This window comes from Peromyscus leucopus, chromosome 4 (assembly GCF_004664715.2).
Source record: "Peromyscus leucopus breed LL Stock chromosome 4, UCI_PerLeu_2.1, whole genome shotgun sequence".
Classification (NCBI taxonomy): Eukaryota; Metazoa; Chordata; class Mammalia; order Rodentia; family Cricetidae; genus Peromyscus; species Peromyscus leucopus.
Genome location: NC_051066.1, coordinates 127,515,933 through 127,537,016, shown reverse-complemented (window position 1 = coordinate 127,537,016; position 21,084 = coordinate 127,515,933). Strand labels below are relative to the sequence as shown.

At 49.4% G+C, this 21,084-nt stretch overlaps 1 pseudogene; it reads left to right on the top strand.

Moving 5' to 3' along the window:
* Positions 1–5,774: 5,774 nt before the first annotated feature.
* The window catches only part of LOC114705582, a 28,476-nt pseudogene continuing 13,166 nt past the window's right edge, over positions 5,775–21,084 (top strand).

Below are 21,084 nucleotides of genomic sequence, written 5' to 3'. Positions count from 1 at the left end.
CACCCAACCTCCAGCTTGATTCCAACTCTTGATGTCAGGATCTGCTAAGGCAATTTTAGAGCAAGGCAAGATGAGTGGAGTTCTCATGATAAGTCGTTGGTAGTGCAGGTGAGCTAGGAGCCACTCCTAACCCAGGGAATGTGGGAATGTTCTCACATGTTCCTCATCTGTGCTTGCTCAAATCTGTAAGCAGAGACATCAAACCTCCCACTACCTCCTCAGGACTTCATGTCAGTCCCCTCTTCAATCAAAACCCTGAAACCTCCATCTTTGCTGATTTTGTGTCTGGCTTTTCCCAGGGGAAGGCAAACAGCCCAGGCCTTATGGAGTACTCAGACTCACAGCTTCAAGCCAGCCTGCCCCATCTGTGCTAAGCCCTGAGGAACCCCAGCCCCCACCCACCATCGACTGGCTTGTTATTATTTTAATACCATGCAATAAGTTGAAAAAATTACCCACAAAATACAGGTTTTGAGCAGCTGGCTTGAAATTTCTTTCCATAAACAAACGAGTTTGATGAGATACCTCAGTGTCACCCCAAGACTCTCTTAACCCTCTATGTCCTATGTGAGCGTGGAGTTTGCTGGGGCATGGCCTCTTGGGCAAAGAGACTGTTGGGGGCCATGGCCACCTCCAGGACTCTGTGCTGACTTACGTCTACCACTCTGTTCCATGACACACTTCTCACCTCCTTTCTCAGTTCCTACAATCAGCAGAGACCTGGGAGCCACATTCCCTGATTGAAGCAGGAATTTTCCCACTGAAGGGGGGCTTCAAACAACTTACTTAATTGAGCCTTGCCTCGGTTTCTCCACAGAAAACAGGGCTAGCCTCAGTCCATGGGACTGCAATAATGGGCAGAGGAAATGCCTCCGTGGGTAAAGCCTTTGCTGTGGGAGCCTGATGACCCGAGTTTGATCCCCAGGACCCAAGTCAAGGTGGAAGGAGGGAATCGAACTAGTTAAATATACACAAAGTTCACCGAAGGCAGCCCGAGGCCATGCTGGGGGCTTCAGCTCTTGTTAGTGTCACAGGTGGAAGAGGAAGCAGAAGCTTTGGGCACGAGGGGGAGCTGAGAGTGACGTTCCAACATTTCTCTAGGGTGCTCACACGATCGTCTGCAGTCTGCAAAGCTTGCAGACAGCTGCGGCCTCATACTGGAGTGTGTGTGTGTGGGGGGGGGTTTCAGGACAGGCATTACAACAGACCAGCATCTGGCAGGCCAACTGACTCATGCTCCCAGAACAGTAAGAGCCAGGCTTCATTTTGGTAGGTTGGGGACCCAGGATGGATCCTGACCCTTGTCACATACTGAAACTTGAACCCGATCCTAGACAGGATGTTCTAGTTTGTTTTCTGTTGTTGTGATAAACACCATGACCAAAGCAACTTGGAGGAGGAAACGGTTTATTGACTCTTACAGGTTATAACCAATCATCGAGTAAAGCCAAGGCAGGAACTCAAGGCAGGAGCTTCAGTAGAAACCATGGAGGAACACTGCTTATTGGCTTTGCCCCAGGTTCACCTTTGGCTATGTTTCTTACACAGCCCAGGCATCCCTGTCTAAGAATAGTACCACCAGTACCACAGTGGGCTGGGCCCTCTTACATCAGTTAGCAATCAGAAGAGTCTCCAGAGACATGCTTGCACACACAATTTCATGGAAGCAATTCCTCAACTGAGGGTCTGTCTTCCCAGGTATATCAAGTTGACAAGCAAAATTAACCATCACATTGGTGCAACGAACCTCATCTAAGGAAGAGCTCTGACCACATTATTAATTATAGACTGAAGCCAAGGCAAAAAAAAAAAAATCTCAGTTTTAATAGAACTCAGGACCAGCTCTTGAATCCAGTCCCAACTGGGCTTTGATATTTGAGGTAGACTGATTCCTAATCCTTGAGACAAACTGAATTTAATAGTGACCACATATTGACTCAGAGGGATCTTGGCTCCATGCTGAACCCTAATTCTGGCCACTGTCTGAGCACAATGGGCACCTCTGACTTAGATGTCTACCTCAACTGCCACCCATCTTTCCCCAGGGTCAGTCCATCTGTCCAGAAGACAGTGAAGCAGAAGACTGAGCATTCCTTGGAAAAGGTCCAGGTATCAGGGCAAGATTCATAAGCCACCACAGGATCAAGACCCTGTCTCACCTCATGTATTTGCGATTCCCAGGCACACCTCAGGGAGAAGAGCCCCAAAGTTCCAAGTCTTCCGGTGCCGGAGTGATGACGAGCGCTATTGTCTGGGTGGTTTTCAGTTCCGATGATTGAATAAGTCATTTCTGGTTTTGGGTCCAGCTTTGGTCAGCCGGGATAGCATTTCTCTTTTCTCTGCTGTTGGAAGTTGTGACACTCTTTCAAACAAAGGGCAAGATGGAAAAACAACAGTGAAAATATTTCCAAAATATGTTCACAGTCAAGTTGATCCCTTGGTAATTGAGGAAAGAAGAGAAGGACTGAGAAGTTTTCCATCAGGAGGGACAGTAGGTCTGTGGTGGGTGGGGGACAGGGGTGTGGGGGCTGAGCTTGGCTGCCGGTCTGCACTGAAGTAGTGAAGCAGGGCAAGAGAGAGGGATGGAGAGCTGGGCCCACAACAGTGAGGAGAAAAACCCTCATGTCCCGACTCTGGAAGGAGCTGATGAGAGCAGAGCCCATGAGCGACTATGTGTCCTGCAGTCTGGCGTCACCAACACCTGCCCAAGGACGACAAGGTGGCTGGGATGTGCAGAGCAGAGGCACACAGCAGCTTCTGCCCTTGTCGTTACTCACAGCCAGGGTCAGTGGAGTGACAGGAGAGTTTGACAAGCCACAGAAGCCAGAGTCACGTCGTGGGCTGGCCACTTGCTTATGTGACCTTCGGCATACTGCTGAGTCACTTGGGGCCTCTGTTTCCTCGTCTCTAAAATGGAGATGGAAATCGGGTGATGAAAATTAATTTGCTGATAAATGTGGCCCCTGGTGCGTGACAGGTGTATCAGTCATTTGTCCTGTTGCTGTAGCAAAGTGCCTGGTAAAAAGCAACTTAAGGGAAGACAGGAGTTATTTTCAACTCACAGTTAAAGGTATAGTCCTCATGACGGAGAAGTCAAGGCCGCAGGGGCTTGAGGCAGCCGGTCACATTTCATCGGCCGTCAGGAGAGAGAGCCAATTGTGGTGTTCAGTTTGCTTTCTTCTTTTTATTCAGTGGGGGAACCCAGCCCATGGGGTGATGCCACTCCACATTTAGGGTGGGCTTCTCCCCTCAATTAACCTAGAAACTCCTTCACAGATTTGCCCAACGGTTGTTTCCATGGTGTTTCTCGCCCAACGAGTTGACAGTCAAGGTTAATGATCACAACAGGTCTGTCTCCAAGGGGGGTTAGCTTGTTACAGATTCACAAAATATTTCACAGGTACATGCAGTGTTCAGGCAGCAAGGACAAAAAGGGTTGATCCTGTGAGCTGTAGCATGGACACTGGCCCTGAGGTCTCCTGTCCCACATTCATTGGTGTGAGCAGTTGGTTGATGGGTTCATTCACTCCTTACCCAGTACTCACTGCAGCAGGGATTGGCAGAAGTTGAAGATGATGTCAAGGTACTCACAGGCTGGTGGAGAGGTTTTTGTAAAGTCAGCCAAGTTCTAGAATCCAGGGCTGTGAGAGGGTCATGGGCATCCACGGGAGGTACCACGAGAAGCCTATAGAAATCGTACCTGGACTGAGTTGGGCGGGGCTTACAGGATTTCATCCATTCATCCCTTCACTCATTGAATAAGATTTGCTGAGGACTGGTCCACCTGTAGTTGAGATTACAGACAGCGGCACCACTGCAGACATGTCACTACATTTCAGGCACTCAGCTGGACAGCTTCACTGAGGTCCTGGGTGTCTTGGGCCCAGGGTCTTGGCCTTTCCCACCTGGCTCTGATTCCCAGAGGGGCCTGTCTACTTGCTCACTGAGTTTGTGGACCAGGGCTTTCCTCCTGTGCCATGCTCTCAGCCCCTGGCTCCAGTCTGTCTCTCACGACATACAATGTAACCGTCAAGTCTTGTTCCCCACAGATATTTACCTTTCCATGGCCGAGCAGCCTTCTGTAAACTCCCGTGACCTTCCTGAAAGCTTGCCGAGGCCTCAGCTTTGGACCGAGGAACTGTATTACAAGCAGCCCTCAGCCAGTGAGGTATGGGAGGCAGTGGGTAATCCCAGTACCCCTCCTTGGCCGGACTTCCTCAAGAGTATGCCCTCTGTAGCATCCAGGTACTCTTTGAAGTTGGCGTCTGCCACCCACTTCAGCAATTTGCTTGATTCTGGGTTGACAGAGCCTTCTGTGTCTCCTTGTCATCTCAGAGCCACAGAATTTTATGGAAGTCACAGTCTCTGCCCCCAGAGCACATCCATGAAGTCTTTAACTCTGTCTGAGAAGCCTTGGTCATCAGGATGATGCCCAAACTTCCTACCAAGTATTCAAAGACCCTGTACTGGGTCTACGCTTCCATGCTTGCTTCATGCCGTTCTCTGTGGCCTACAGACAGCTTTCTCTTCATTGCTGCTTGTCTGAGTTGCAACCAACTCTTCCAGACTCAGGTCAAGGTCAGAAAACTCTCCAGAGCACACCCACCCCAGGAGTGTTCCTAGGGACTGAGTGTTTGTCTGGCTTGTGTCACAAATAGCCTTGGGCTTTCCTTGCCTGTTCCTCTAGTAGTTGCCTAGGTTAGCATCCTTCTGGGCATGGCCTAAGAGCTGGGAACATGGTGTGGTGGACCTCAGTGACTCTCTACACAGGCCTCTTCCTGGAGTCATTTGCATGTTTTCCCAGCATGGCATCTGGTTTCCCAGGATGGACATGCATGCTAAGCACTTCAAAAAATCGGGAGAGTTCACTTGTCACAACATGCTCAAGTGACAGGTACATTATTACTTGTGTTTCTCAGCAGAAGAAGCCACAGCTCTGAGAAAGAAAGCCACTTATGTTGTGGGATGTTCTGTATGTCCTGTGGGAGCCCGTTCTCGGGTTCCTCGTGGCTTTACCCAGCAGGTCCACATAGAGGATGATTAGGACCACGGGCCTGAGTGTAGGTGTCTGAGATGATCTGTACTTGGCTGTGCTGGGGGATGGTCTGTATGTCAAGTTGCTCTGATTGGTCAATTAATAAAACCTGATTGGCTGTGGCTAGGCAGGAAGTATAGGCGGGACTAACAGAGAGGAGAAATAAAAGAACAGGAAGGCAGAAGGAGACTGCCTGCAGCAGCCACCAGGACAAGGAAGATGTAAAGTACCAATAAGCCACAAGCCACATGGCAAGGTATAGATTTATGGGAATGGATTAATTTAAGCTATAAGAACAGTTAGCAAGAAGCCTGCCATGGCCATACAGTTTGTATGCAATATAAGTCTCTGTGTTTACTTGGTTGGGTCTGAGCAGCTGTGGGACTGGCGGGTGACAAAGATTTGTCCTGACTGTGGGCCAGGCAGGAAAATTCTAGCTACACACTTACCTATGTCAGGAACAGAGCTAGGACAAAGCCTCAGGTCCCCTAATTCCTAACGCCTGCTCTCCATACGGGCTCATCTGGGTCCTAGTCAGACCTCCCCTGCTGGGAAGTAGTCCTCTCTCCACTGTCTGCTCCTCCTGTGGCTCCCACCTTCCCTCATCCTGTGGATCACTGGATCGCCAGCCTCCTTCCCTCTCCTGTGTTGTCTACCCAGACTCTTCCAGCCCGGCTGCCTCAGTCTCTCTCCAGTCATCATGTTCCCACTGTAGACAGAGTCTGAGGCATGCTCCGGGATGTTCCCTGGGTGCATGTCCTGCACTCCCTGGCTTTCCTTTGCCCTTCTGAGACTGACAGAGATAGAAAACCTGACCCTGGAGCCAGAGGAAGGACTGAGTAACCACAGGAAGGACTGTGAGTACACTTCTGGGCGAAGCTGCGTGGCTGCTGCCTCGGTGGCATCGCCAGTAGTGATTTCCTCTGCTGTCCCCAGTGTCCACAGAGGCCACGGCCTTGAGATCCTCCTACTCAAGGTGCTGACTGTTGACAGCTGGGTTGGCATCAGCTTCCTCATCTCAAGGAAGCTGGAGGAGATTCGAGAACATCGTCCCATCAACGTCTCGACGTTATAGTTGTTCCACAGAAGTTGCTAGATCGTGATGCTTGCTCTAAAGGGAGCAAACATGATGAAGTTACAGACTGCTGGGACCATCCTGAGGAAAGCGCTTCCAACGCCCCAGGGAACATCCAGTCAGCAAGCAACGGAAAGGCTCGAGTTATCACTTGTGCTCCGGAGGTAGCCCTGTGGGGTAGAGTTTGCTCTGTGCTGGGCAGATGTGTGGACAGTGAGTCAGAGGACACAAGTAGCTTGGCCAAGGTCGTGAGTGGGAAGACCAGAACAAAGGCAGAGGCCACGGGACTTCAGACCCACTGCTTTCCTTTCCGTTCATCAATCCGTCAGCCCACCACTAACCTGCAATTGACTAGCCCCCCCCCCCCTCGTCACCAACACCCACCTCACTCACCCACCTTCCGGTCTATGGACACTGTTGCAGAGCCTGGTCCTCCAAAGAAAACGGCCACCGCCTTCATGTGATCAGCTGGGCCCGATTGCAAGGGAGCCCCATGACAGCTTGGGAGAGAGGCAGAGGGAACAGCTGTGCAAAGGTCCTGGGGTGGGAATGAACTAGAAGGGCTGGTGTGGGTGGACTAGTGTGGGGGAGGACAGAAGAGAAGGAAGGGGACAAGGGTTGGCGAACATTGTGCTCCGTCCACAGGAGCTGGCCCACGGGGTCTTCACATTGCCGGAATGAGCTCTCATCTACCAGGAAAAGGGCCACAGCCATCCTGGCATGGGCGATTCCCAGTCTCTCCTTCATCAGTGGCACTTGGGGGTCAGAATTGGAGGCCACCAGCAGACTGTGCACCAGCTTTTGTAGCTGTCTGTCTTTTAGGGAAGGGGAGGATCACGCCGCTCAGCCTTCTCCATCTTTCCCATCAGCTCCATTTCTAGAGGAGTAAGCTGAGCCTCAGGGAGGTTGTATAGTTAGCTGGAGGCCACATGCCAAATCCACCCCACTCTTACATCCTTGCTCAAGTTTGAACATTGAATATCCCCTAAAAGCTTTTGTGTGAAAGGCCAGGTCCTCAGAGTGGCACTATGGGCAGGTGAGGGAACCTTTATGACAGGCTCTGAAGTCTTTGGGGTATTTTTGTGGGTTGTGGGACCCCAGTCCCTTCCTCTCCCTCAAGATCAGGTAAGCAATCTTCTCTGCCTTATGATCCTAACCACTGCCATTGTGTGCCCTTCTGGAGGCCTGAAGGAAGGGGTCAGCCAGTAATGGGCTGGAAACATAGAAAGCCATGAACTACAGCCAGCCTTCTCTCTCTCTAAGTTGATTACCTCAGGTGCATTGTTAGAGTGATGGAAAGCTAACACAGTCCCCCACCAGGTCTTTCGAAATCTTATTTGCCAGAGTGCCTCTGAGCTGGTAGACCACGAAGGAGAGAGGCCCTGAGATTCCCTCACAGCTGGTTTGGGAGGAGATGCCAACCACCCAGCCCAGCCACCATCCCACGGGTGATCAACAGGTATGGCCTCCAGACTACAGTTAGAGAACATGAAGCTGGGTTTCCCAATTGGCTTCTGTCAGACCAGCTCTTCTTGGCAGGAGAGGGAAACTGGCCATGGCTTTCTCTGCGTGATGGTTTAACCTGAAGCTTGGGGACAGATGTGTTCTCTGACCTCTGGCTGCAAAACTAAGCACTTTTCCTGGAGTTGTCACTGCATTTGGGGGCTGGAGTCTGAGACTTCCCTGTGTCCACCATGGGTCAGTAACTGCCCCCCATAGTCATGGCTTGGGAAGTAGGAACTGATTTATCGATGGATTTCTCAGTTGATGGTTCTAGTGGTTTCTTTGCCCCTATTACACAAAGGGTCTGAGGCAGCCTGGGGAGGAAGGGAAGGCGGAAGCTGGTCATCTGCTCATTGGGAACAGCAAGGAATGCAAAAGGAGAAATCCAGCCGCTCCCTGGCCGGGGAAGAAAGCTTGGTATGGAAGTAATTCTGCCACGCCGGCCTCCTCCGAGCACTGCCCAAATGCTTTTCCGATTCCCAAACTTAATTAGGAGCCATTGCTGCAGTGTGAGTCATCACTTAATAATGAGGGTGTTTATTAAGAAATGGGTGGAATGAGTACAAGACAGTTGGACAATTCAAATCCCAGTTGTTTGAGTTGCTGGCTGTGTGGTCTTGAGTGAGCTACTTGCCCTCTCTGAATCATTTTTTTGTAAGTTAGCATTTACCTGGTAAGAACAGGAGGGAGTGCTAAGTGGATCAAGGGTATAAAATCTACTAGTGGGTCTGGGAAGATGGCTCAGTCAATACGGTGCTTGCTGTGGAAGCCTAAGGACCTGAGTTTGGTTTCCTAGCACCCGTGCCAAAAGCCAGGTATACAGCAAACATCTGTAAACATCTGTAAACCCAACTTGGGGGAGGCAGAGACAACATCCCTAGGGCATGCTGGCCAGCCAGGCTAGCGAAATCCGTAAGTTCTCCATTCAGTGAGAGATCCTGCCTCAAAAACTGTGGTGATATTCTGTTTGTACTCTAACAAATAAAGCTTGCCTGGAGATCAGAGTGCAGAGCTGGCCACCAGAGGCCAGGCAGGCAGTGATGGCACACACCTTTAATCCCAGCACTTGGGATCTCATGCCTTTAATTCCAGCACTTGGGAGGAGGAAACAGGAAGTGATAAGGCAGGGTGGAAACAGGAGCTCAGCCCCTTCTGCCTGAGTATTCTGTAGAGGTGAGAAGTCTTTCTAGTGGCTGCCTGCTCTGCTTCTCTGATCTTTCAGCATTTACCCCAATATCTAGCTCCAGGTTTTTATTATTAAGACCAATTAAGATTCGTGCTGCAAAAAACTAATGTAGAGAGAGAGAGAGAGAGGAAGACCACTGAGTGCGACCTGGCCTCCACAGCTGGTGTTAATAAAAACCACCCTGTCCCCAAACTCTTCTCTTTCACGATAAGCATGTGCGTTCTCACTTTCTCCACCATGAACGTCCACCTCTCAGAAGGCCCCGGCATGCCAGCAGTGGTGATTAAGGTCCAATCCGATGTACCCTCTGCCCCTGCAGGCTCTGTCTCTCCCAGAGTAGAGTCAAGCACTGCTATAACACATCTTTGGATGGGGTGGGGAGTCCAGAAGTGTGGGGCATCCTGGGTTGGGATCTCAGAGGAAGGATCCTGACAGAGAAATGCTAGCATCTGGTCAGGTGATAGCTAAAGGAAGAGCTAGGAAAAGCAGGGCAGGGAAGCAGGGCCGGTGGGTCACCACCAGAGCCCCTGGGAGCACAAGGGAAGAGGGGAGAGGAACATTTCCATTAGAGGAGGGTCACGGTCACCATGCCAGTCTGCATCTGGGACAGCTTCCCTGTCCTCCTGGAGTCGTCTTCTGCTCCCTTGGGCCACAAGCTTCTGTCACTCTCCCCTTCACACCGGTCCTTTTCTTGTTTCTAAGGGACCCTTTCCTGATTCCCGCTACTCTTGCCTACAAGGGGAGGGCTTCCCATGTGGGGCTGGTGGGCAGAGTCTCACTCTTAAGCAGTCAGGAGGTTGATGCTGGCGACATGTTTATGCCTTGTTGAATGAAGCAGGAGAGGAAGACACCCAAGATTAACCTCTGGTCTATTCACACACCCAAGAGCACACACACACACGCGCACACACACATACACACACACACACACACACACACACACACACACACACAAATCTGACTTAAGAATAATATATGTTTAAAATATGCACAAATGAGTGAGCAAGCTGAAAAGCTTTCCAGACTGTCCACACCCCATATGGAGCACTTAGATGAAGAAAAACCGAGTATCAGTCACATCAAGTCCCCACACCATTTGTGACCCTCTAGAGGATGGTTAATTCTACCCTCTTGTGCCCTCTGGATCTTAGACTGATTTTTTACCAGCTTTTCAGCTTCACAGGGATGTAAGGAAAGCAGCGGTCTGTGTGCCTTCTGTCAGAGTGTGTAGAACTGACTTTGGGAGCTGGGGTCATGGGGCAGAGGGGGCATGTGCTATGACCGGCCAGGTATGTCCAAGTGGCCCCATCCTCCAACTGTGGGACACAAGGCATGCTTCTACCCGGATTCCCAATGTTTTCTTCTCATCTGTGCCTGCATCCTGGTGTTGTTCACTTTCCAAGTCATGGCCTTTGGGGGACTTAGTTGCCTGCTCCAGAGTGCCATCTAGGACCACCTGTCACCTTGAGCTGCTGTGTTTCTTTGGTCTCCTCTCGTCTAGAATGGTCCACAGTCTTTCTCTGGCCTTCACGACACTGACAGTTCCTGGGAAAATATAAGAGACTTTTGTTTGTTGAGTGTGTGTCCTTGCATTTGGGTTGGTGTGATATTACCTCAAGTTTAGATTTAAGGGCTGGTGAGACAGCTCGGCAGTTAAGGGCATCCACGGCACAAGCCCAAAGACCTGAGTTCAGATCTCCAGGAAAGGCTGGACACGTTACAAATGCCCCTGTAAACCCAGCACTAGGATCCAGCAAAGATGGAAGATTGGCTGGACTTGCCACCCACCAGCCTAGCTCTAGTTTCCAACTCTCTCAAAGGAATCAGAGTGGTAGAGAAAGATACCTCATGTCTTCCTATGTCATCTGGGCATGCATGGGTTGTGGCGATATTGTGTTCCCTAATATATTGCACCCTAATAAACTTATCTGGGGTCAGAGAACAGAATAGCCACTAGATATAGAGGCCAGAAAATGGTGGCACTCACACCTTTAATCCTAGCATTTGGAAGGCAGAAATCCGTCTGGATCTCTGTGAGTTCAAAGCCACACTGGAAACAGACAGACATGGTGACACACGCCTTTAATCCGAGGAAGTGATGTCAGGAAGCAGAAAGGTATATAAGGCGTGAGGAGCAGGAACTAGAACCTGGTTAAGCTTTTGGCTTTTAGGAACAGTTCAGCTGAGATCCATTCGGATGAGGACACAGAGGCTTCCAGTCTGAGGAAACGAGATCAGCTGAGAAGTTGGCGAGGTGAGGTTAGATGTGGCTGGTTCTGTTTCTCTGATCTCTCAGCATTCACTCCGATACCTGGTCCCGGGCTTGTTTTCATTAATAAGTCCTTTTCAGATTCATGTTACAATGGGTGTGCACGCCCACACACGTGTGCATATTCACATGTGCAGACCCCACATAACACACATACAAAAGATGGTTAGCCTCAAGATCTGCATGCGGGGCTGGAGCAGCATGGAGAGGAGGCCAGGTCACACTAGGGGCTGTGAGGTCCCGTTGTCCCTCTGTGGAGGTAACTTTGAAAACCTGGCTGAGACAATGTTCACTTCATCCTCTGCCAAGATGCATCTTTCCCATTTGTAATTCGTAAGTGGCTTGCAAGAAAATGCCTTCAAGTATTCGTCTATTGCTCGCCAAAGCCTTGTGCAACAGTTTGGTGGTCCGGTTGAGAGGTGCTGGCGACTTTTAGGAAGGCTGCTGTCTCACAGAGTTTCCCCTATCATGTGCTACCTCAACACCGGCCAGAGCCGTGGGCCACCTGACCGCTGACCAGCCTGTCCACTCCTGGGGGCCAGAGCAGGCCTTTTTCTTTGTCAGCTGATTTTCTTCACGATCTTGCCGCTGTCTGACAAGGCCACTCCAGTGACTCTAGGAGGCTCCAGGCAGCCTCTTCTCAACCCCTGAGCCTTCCTCTACATCTCCAAGAATCTAAGCAGAGCTGCAAGGGTACAGATAGGAATTGTTAACCCTGGCAGTCAAGGTTTACTGGAAAGGTCCTTGGGGCCACTGTAAACACTGGCCCTCTTTGCTTCTAAGGTTACTGGAGCCCCACAGTGCTGGGGGACCCTGCTTTAAGAGACCTGTTCTCTACCCCTTCCTCTAGGGCATCCTTGCCCTGGCAGGAGGTGGGCAGCATGCGGAAAGGAGATGGCCTTGGGGAAACTTGGCATTCAAATGACCATGGCCACTAGTAGCTCCTCTCTGGACCTGCTTCCTCCCTCCTAGGCTGCAGCACCATGTGTGCACCCTTCAGAGGGTGTGAGGGGTGGGTGGCAGGGAGCCCTGCACAGGGACGGAGGCCATTCCCACGACGGGGAATGAAATCCTACTAAGAGAGGAATAAAATCCCACAAACAAGCTGTCTAGCAGTATGAAAAGACGGGAGGACATGGTGTCCATGCCTGGTGTCGCCTTTCCGCTCTTCTCCCTGCGGCCCTCCCACAGCAGGGGCCAGGGCCTCCCCCAGATGCCCTGACAGGCCACACTTGGTCTGGAATCGAGTCTCTTCCCTCACTGAGCTCTGTGATGCTCCTGGAGTCCCTGCAGACAGGAGCCGCACATGTTCCTCCGGCAACCTGCAGTATTCTGCACAGAGCCTGGTTCACAGGAGGCTCTCAGAACTGTCTTGAGACTGGCCAGCTGGAGCAGAGCTGTGGCCACAGCAGCAGAGGGCGGATCAGGCTGGGGAAAGGGGGAGGCGAGCAGACTCTCTCTTCCCTGGGCCTTGTTCGGAAGCTTCTTCATCAGGGCAGATGATGGACTCTAGCCTACCCTTGACTTCAGCCTGAGTGGAAGTGGCTTGAGGCAGGTTGCTGGCTACCTTGGCCTACTCTAAACTGTCTCACTTATAGCTTCTGAAGTCCATCTCTCAGGTAAGTTGAGGCAACAGTCATGCTACCATCGACACCGATTTCCATGACATGCATCATAATTGCTCACCTGTCAGACATCCTCTCTTTCTCAAGGTACAATGATCAGATTGGGATAATTAGCCTCTTTCCACTGGCTTAAACTCAACAATGGTGTTAATATAGGATAACCGTACTTGTTAATAAACTATGGTGTGCTATTCCAATTCACATACACAGTGTGAACAAACAAAACCAGAGTAATTAATATTTCCATCTTCTAATTCTCTGGCACTTCATGAAGGCCACAGTGGGCTTTTGAGAGCCGTGGAAACCCCACTGTGAGTGGGATTCTACAGTCGGGTTCTACCACGTCTATGCAGCTTTCCCCATCAGGAGAGTATTTGAACCACCTTGGTTGTCACGAGACACAAAATCACAGCCACGAGTGAGAAGGCTGATGAAGACCGTCGTTATCCACAGTCTACATCTACAGTGTCAGGGAGGGCAGACGGGGAGCAGCTGAGAGGAAGGCATGAAAGAGCCAAGCAGAGTGTCCAGAAAGTTCCGGTTCTTGACCTAGGTCACAAGTACATTTGCAAAACATTCCTTGAGATGTATATCTTAAGACCTGTGCACTTCATGCACACAATACCCAGTTATCAGCCACAGCTCAGTTTCTGTTTAGTTGTTTGTTTCTGACAGGCCGGCCTTGAACTCTCTATGTTGTTGACCTTCTGATCCTCCTGTCTCCACCTCCTGAGTGCTGAGATTACAGGAGTGAGCTATCACACCTGGTTTCACATGGTGCTATGGATCAAACCTAGGGTTATATGAATACTAGGCAAGGGCTTGACCAACTGAGCTCTGTTTAGCTTTTACTTTATTTCTTCAGTTGTTGTTGGTGGTGTGGTTGTTGTTGTGTGGTGTGTGTGTTTGATATGAGCAGAGGGAGGTGTGCATGTCATCCCAATGCATGTGAAAGTCAGAGGACAACTTTGTGGAGTTGGTTCTCTCCTCCCATCTTTATGTGGGTTCCAGATATTAAACCCAGGCTGTCAGGTTTGCATCATTAGCTGGTGAGTGCCTTTGCCCACATATCATCTCAATAGCCCCTCTGGTTAGTTTTAATAGCTACTGTCCAGAAGTTTTCTGAAGTGATCCTGCCAACTTACATCCTATATGGCAACATTAAATGTCAGCAATAATAGTAACCTGTTGTGAAATATTAAGATGTGTTACATTTGTTTATGCTGTGTAATATTTGTTTAATGATGCAAAGATGTGTTGCGTTCTTTTATGTTGCATTTGTTTAACTCTGTGAGGCTGTGTTACTTTGCCTGCCTAAAACACTTGATTGATTTAATAAAGAGCTGAACGGCCAATAGCTAGGCAGGAGAAATGATAGGCAGAGAGAATAAATTGGAGGAGAAATCTAGGCTCAAGAGAAGAAGAACAAAGAAGGAAGAGAGGAGCGAGAAAAGGAGAAGAAGAGGAGGATGCCAGGGGCCAGCCACCCAGCCTCATAACCAGCTATGGAGTAAGAAGGAAAGAAAGGAATAGAGAATAGAGAAAGGTAAATGCCCAGAGGCCGGGTATTCATAAGTAAGAATAAGACTCCATGTATTTATTCGGGAGCTGGGTGGTGGACCCTCAAAGAGTAAAACCTTCCCCCCCCCCCAAAAAAAAAAACCAACTACAGTAACCTCTGTGGGCGAAGCCCACTTCGCCAGGTATACCTTATTGCCGCCCAGAGGAGTCTAGTTAAACATTGCTTAGCCCACCTTGGAGGTATGGTAGGCTAACTGATTCAAAACTGAAGGAGGAATGATAACATGGCCAAACCATAGCATTGTCACGGGAACAAATCAGTTTGTTTCATCAGTGAACAGAGCGTGGTCTTCTGGCCCCACACCTCAGATCTCCCAGGAAAGAGCTTGTTGGTTTAATGAAACAGATAAAGAAACAGACCCAGGGCTGCACTGAGCTGCCCCAAGTCTTGCAGGAAAGATAAGAAGATTGATCTGAATTATTTGATTTAATTGTGTTTAAATTTTCATTTTGTATATAATGAGAACTTGTAAATGTTTTTACTTTATAAGCCTGTAAATATACGTACACTGAGGGGCATGTTCACTGACAGGGAGGCCAGAACCAACTGAGCAGTATGGCTGTGTGATCCCATGTGAGGTCTGCCTGCGCTATCCCACATTACAGGTGAGGAAGTCGGATCTCAGACATCTCAGGGACTCACAGTCATACAACCAAATAGGCTGCTGGGGAACTGCTTCCATCAAACTGGCCTGTGAGTGGGTCTGCAGAACTTTTTCTAATGATGGATGTGGGAGGGTCCAGCTTACTGTGGGTGGTGACAGCCCTGGGCAGGTGGCCTTGGGATGTATAAGAAAGAAAGCTGAGCAGCCATGGAGAGCAAGGCAGTAGTCAGCTTTCCTCCATGGTTCCTGCCTCTGCTCCTGCTTGAGCTCCTGCTTTGGTTGTCATCAATGGCGGACTGTGATTGGGACATATGAGCCAAATCACCCTTTGCTCCCTAAGTTGCTTTTGGTTACTGTGGTTATCACAAAAGCAGAGAAGCAAATGCAGTGGGATTCTCGGGTGATTCTTAGCTTGGCTGTTGTGAAATAGAGCCACAGTGAACACGGGTTGCAGCAGGTACCTCTGTGGTATACTTAGGTTCCTTCAGATATGTACACAGGAGTGGTGTAGCTAGGTAATGCTGTGCCTTAGTTTTAGGGGTTTTTTTTTTTTTTTTGAGGAACCTCCATATTAATTTTCATTGGTGACTGTACTAGCTTACAATCCCATCATCAAAGAATAAGGAGGTTCCCCCTGACATCCTCACCACATTTTGTTATCATTTGATTTCTTTCATTTTTCAAAAACAGTATGCATGTATGTATGTATGTATGTGTGTGTATGTGTGTGCTGAGTGTATGTATTGAGTGTATGCATATGTCTGTACCCATCCTATAGCACACACGTGGAGATCAGAGGACAATCAGTAGGGTCAGTTCTCACCTTCCATCATGTAGGTTCTGGGGATTGGACTCAGATCATCCAGCTTGGCAGCAAGTGCCTTTACCCACAGAGACATCTCACTGGCCTTTGTTTTCTTGATGATAGACACGTGGCTGAGGTGAGCTGGAATCTCAAAGCAGTTTTAATTTTCATCTCCCTGATGGCTCAGGATGTTACACATTTCCCACGTTTATCGGCTGTTTGTGCTTCTTCCTTTGAGGACCTTCATTCCATCACCCTCCATTTATGGATTGAATGATTTGGGTTTTTTTTTTTCACTTTCAACTTCTTGAGTTCTTTATATGTTCTGGTTACTAATGCCCCATCAGATGCCTGACTACAGTGGGTTCCTGTGTCTTCACTCTGCTGTTTCCTTTGCGGTTCAGGAGCTTTTTAACTTCACACAAACTCCAATCAATTATTGCTGTTATTTCCTGGGGTCCTTTTCAGAAAGTCCTTGCCTGAGCCATGACCTTAAGGTGTTTCCTAGCAGCTCCCGAAATTCAGGACTTACAGTGAGACCCTTGACACAGTTTGAATTGATTTTTCTTTGTAAAGATATATGTGTGGATCTAGTCTCATCCTTATACATGTGGGAAACCCAGTTTTCCACACAGCATTTGTTAAAGAGAGGGTCTCCTCTATGAAAAAGCAGGTGCTGAAGCTGAGTGGATTTCCATAGTGTTCCCTGTGTTTACATGTCTGCTCTTGCTCTCTTTGGGGGTAGCGTGCTCTTTGTTACCCCCAATACTTCTCCTTTATAGAGTCATGTAAGACAGCTTCTGCTCCTCACCTCACCCCAGTGCACATCTGGAAATGTCCTCATTTCAGATGTCATATGGCAACTCTCTCCTGTAACCAGGAGGGGATGTTAGCTTAGTCGTAGCCACTTTCCCTCCCTGTTTTCCTCATGTGATGGATGCTGATTGCTTTTCCTGCTGTTGATTTTTGTTAATTTTGTCTCGGTGTCTTCACTACCATTGTGGATGCTGCTTCTGGCTGTGTTGGCTCAACTGTGACAATGATCTCTCTCAAACTCTCAGGCCTTCCCTGTCCCATAGCAACAGCCCTTTAAATGTAATTGTTTTTTGTGAATACTTGAACCCGGCCCCTGTTCATTCTGAAAACAGTTCTATGATATACCTCCCTGTGTGAGGCATATTGTCCTCACAGACAAACATGTCTGATAGTTTAATAAGGCTGCTATTTCCCCTCTGAGCTCTGACTTCAATACCTATTGAGTTTTGGGCAGAGAGTCAAGAAGCCCCTGTCTTCTGCTGTTAAACACAGTCTCCTGCATTTCAGGTTGCCCTAGAAAAGTCACGAAGTAAAGACCATGAGATTCTCGGCTTCGACTCAAGCCCCTCCACCCCTCCACTCCAGCCATGCAGATTTTGACCAATTGGATAACGGCAAACATCACAGTGGGAAGCAGGGAAATGACTTCCACATTTGGGTCTTTGCTTCCTTCAGCTCAGGTGCCCACCCCAAGGCTGACAAGGAACCCCGGCTGGATTCCTGAAGGATAATGGACGAGATTCTTGTGATGAGATCATCTCTGTTACCTCAGCTGAGATCAGCTGAGTGGGTCACTGTAGAGTAGCTGGCATTTGAGGGAGACATTTGAGGGAGGCCAGACAGAGCCACATCAACCTAAGATCTATGTCTTACTTAGGGTTTCTATTGCTTGAAGAGACGCCATGACCATGGCAACTCTTATCAAGGAAGAACATTTAATTGGGATGGATGTCTTACATTTTCAGAGGTTTAGCCAGCCCATTATCATTACCATGCTGGAGAAGTAGCTGAGAGTCCTACATCTTGACTCCCAAAGGCAACAGGAAGTGGTCTGAGACACTGGGCAGTATCTTGAGCATATGTGAGAACTCAAAGGCCACTTCTACAGTGACACACTTCCTCCAACAAAGCCACACCCACCTCAACAAAGCCACACCCACCTCAACAAAGCCACACCCACCTCAACAAAGCCACACCTCCTAATAGTGCCACTCCCTTTGGGGGCCATTTTCTTTCAAACCACCACACTATACTATGAACCAATCCATTGTGGCTACGTCACTAAGTTTTGAGGCAATCCCCATCTCTGGAAATGCTGAATTCAGTCCCCATTTTTGGAAGAGACCCTTTCCTTTTACTCCCCCTCCCCTTCCCTACCCCTTTTCTTCCCTTTCTAGCCACATTCTAGAAGTGTAGCCATTTAAAAACATTCCCACAGTTATTTAGACATCCATCACATTAGGAGGCAGAGCTCCTGACCATGAGGTACAATCCACTCTTCCTCCCTTAGGTTGTGTCTGTTGGTACTGTGGTCACAGAAATAGGAGACTTGATATGGTTCTCAGAGCATTCTTCACATGGGAGAGGAGGAGGGCAGGGCATTTCTAACATTCTAGAAGAAGTCAGGCAAAAGGTCTAAGACCCTCCCCTTACCTGGGCCTGGAGTGCCTCCTTTGGTAGCCTCATTGGTCCCCCTTTCCGGTGAGCTGCTCTTGCTGGTGGGTTCTATGTGGAGCCCTGGGTAGGCTGGGCAGGGAGGGTTGGGGATCCAGGGCTTCCAAGTAGAGCTTTCTCCCACCACAGCCTCTCTAGTGCCTCCTCTGGTATGTGGTACCTCTAGTCCTTGAGCCTTTCAGAAAAACCACCCAGTCCTCTTTGCAGCACCAGGGCAGCCAGCACAAGGTCCACTAAGTGTAGATGAGAACAACACTCCCTTTACGTAACTGCAGATGAGAGCTTCAAACGTCTCAGCTCCTGAGTTTGAATTTCTGCTTGCTCTTATTTGGGAGAGGTTATATCTATTACTTTTTATTTTGAGGTAGGACCTCACTACATGGTCCTGGCAGGCCCAGAACTCACTATGTAAACCACACTGGCCTCGAACTCGTGGACATCATCTGCCTCTGCCTCCTGAGTGCTGAGATTAAAGGTGTGTGTCAGGGGTGGTTATTTTATTTATTTATTTTTTAACAAGAAGAACAGCAATGTCTTGAATTGGCTACCATCCTAGGCTCTTCCACCAGAGATCCAAGTGGAAAAATACCCTGGTACTGGGCAGGGCCTCCGCAAACTGGTTCATTAGTGTTTTAAATGGAAAAACACTGTTTTGAGGGGTAGAAATGTGCCAATAATATGGGTTCTGAGACCGTCACTAGACACCCCGTGTCTCCCACGAAAGGGCTTGGCATTCTGGCTTTACAGATGCGCTGGGCACAGTTAATAAAGCAACAAGGGATGTACTGAAGGAGTCATGGGTAAGCCACTGCAGGCTGGGCAGCAGTGAACCACAGCCAGGAAACCTAGACTAGAAAAGCAGGTGGGACGGGGTTCAGCCCGCACTTCCAACGTGGAAGTCTCATTTTCAAATACCCCTCTCTCTGTAGGCCTCTGCTCAGAGTCACTTTTTCAGAGGGTCCCCTGCTCTCCAAAGACTGTTCAGCCATGACCTGACTTATGGGCTTGTCTGTCAGCCTGGCAAGGAATGACAGACACACTGGTTGACACATCTGTTTGGAATACCTGCTGAACCCTGTATCCTATGGGCTGTGGGAGGGGGTCAGGGTGTTTTTTTTTTTTTTTTTTTTTTTTTTTTTTTCTTACCCTCTTGCCTAGAACAGCTCCTGGCACACAGTAAAAAGTTGAGATGTAAACGAACATGTACATGGGTGATTGCATGGAGATCCAGTTTTCTATGACAGCCACAGATCGAGTCTGTGGGACACTGATGGGGCCCCACTGCCCACAGAGTAAATACTCTGCAGATGGTGGCTCTTGCTCTCCAGGAACCTCTTCGGTGTCCACAATAATAACCCCCTCCTGGGAGGTCAGGGGGCTATAAGAATGGGAAGAACACATAGTCCTCTTCAGGGGAGTGGATTCTGTCTCAAGAAAAATTGTTACCTCCAAGGCCACCAGCTGCCTGCCCACCATATCCCCGTGGTCTTCCTACAGGCCTAGCCTGGCCAGAAAGAGCCCTGGAAACTAGTCTCCCCTTTAATTAACAAGGAGCATAAGCAGGCTAGGGAGTGGGGTGGGGTCAGGCTCATAAAGTCCCTGAAGGATCACAGCCTCATGTTTATTTTCCCCAACAATGTTCCCCTTTCCCCAGAACAGGGTGGGGGCCCAGCAGGCCGCAGGCAGGGAAAAAGCCTTAACCTCCACTGCCTGCTTCCCTCAGTGTGGTGCAAATGACTTGCACTTTTCAATAATTACAAACTTAATGAAAAAATAATCTAACCCCCAAATAGGCCAGGGACTCATGGCTGGCACTGGCCGGAGCCCCAGACAGCTGCCAGGGTGAGACGCAAGGAACAGAGGAGCTCGTGGGAGACAATGGACATGTTCTGCCCGGAGACACCTCCCCGAACTAGCCTTCACTCCCCATTGCCTTTCTGGATTTGGCTCGAATGTTTCAGCCTGCGTCTTAGAGCTGATTTCGCCCTGTCTTCCATGCAGCAGCCTCCCTGCCCCCAACACAAAGGGGAAAGGGAACAGTTCTGGTTGTGTGGGGCAACAAGCTAGGCGAAGACGAAGGTCAGAGGCCAAGCTGGGGAAGAGGGCATGCGGCCTCAGCCCCTTCAGAGTCTGTCTGAGGACACGCAACCTACTCTGTAACCCACTCAGGGAAGCAGGCACGTGTGCATCCATCCTCCTGCCAGAGGACTAGATCCCAGCCCTGCCTGTCTCTTTAGCTCCGCATGGAGGGCTCTAAAGGGAACTGGGGGTAGGAAAGTAGACGAACCCTCCTGACAGCACAGGTGTGCACTGCCCACCTGCAGCCACAGGCCATGCCGAGTTGGTCCCCATTACCATCTCTTCTCATGCTCTGAGTGGGAGGTGGTGGTATTGACCCACTTTGCAAATGAGTCCGAAGTTCTAGAGACTGTAAGCTTATGCCATAGGACAAATGCGGGGCCGTGAGAGGGGTCTAGAATGACCTTTGTCAGCGCTCCAGGGACCCTGTCTTCCATTCACTTTAATGTCCTCAGAGCCCAGAACAATTTGACATGCAGATATTCAACCAAATAGTTGGGGTGTGATTAAGAATGAACAAAGATAGGTAGTCCCAGAAGCAGCTTCCCAGGCGTCATCCTGACTCCCCTTCTCCATTTCATAAACCCTCAACTTTAAAGTGGATGAGGGCTAAGGGGGCTTCAGAAGCCAGGCTGAGAAAGAGGACTGCCTTGCAGATCCAGCAGGGAGCCACAGCACGTTCTGAATAAAAGAGTTCCAGGCTATGAGAGGAATGCTCTTCCTTTGTCTTCATGGACTGTAGGCCTTAGTAAAGGTCCATGAGCCTTTGGCCAGAAGGTCAAGCTCTCTCCAGATGTTTCTCAAGCTTGTCCTGTTTATTTGGTTGGTGGC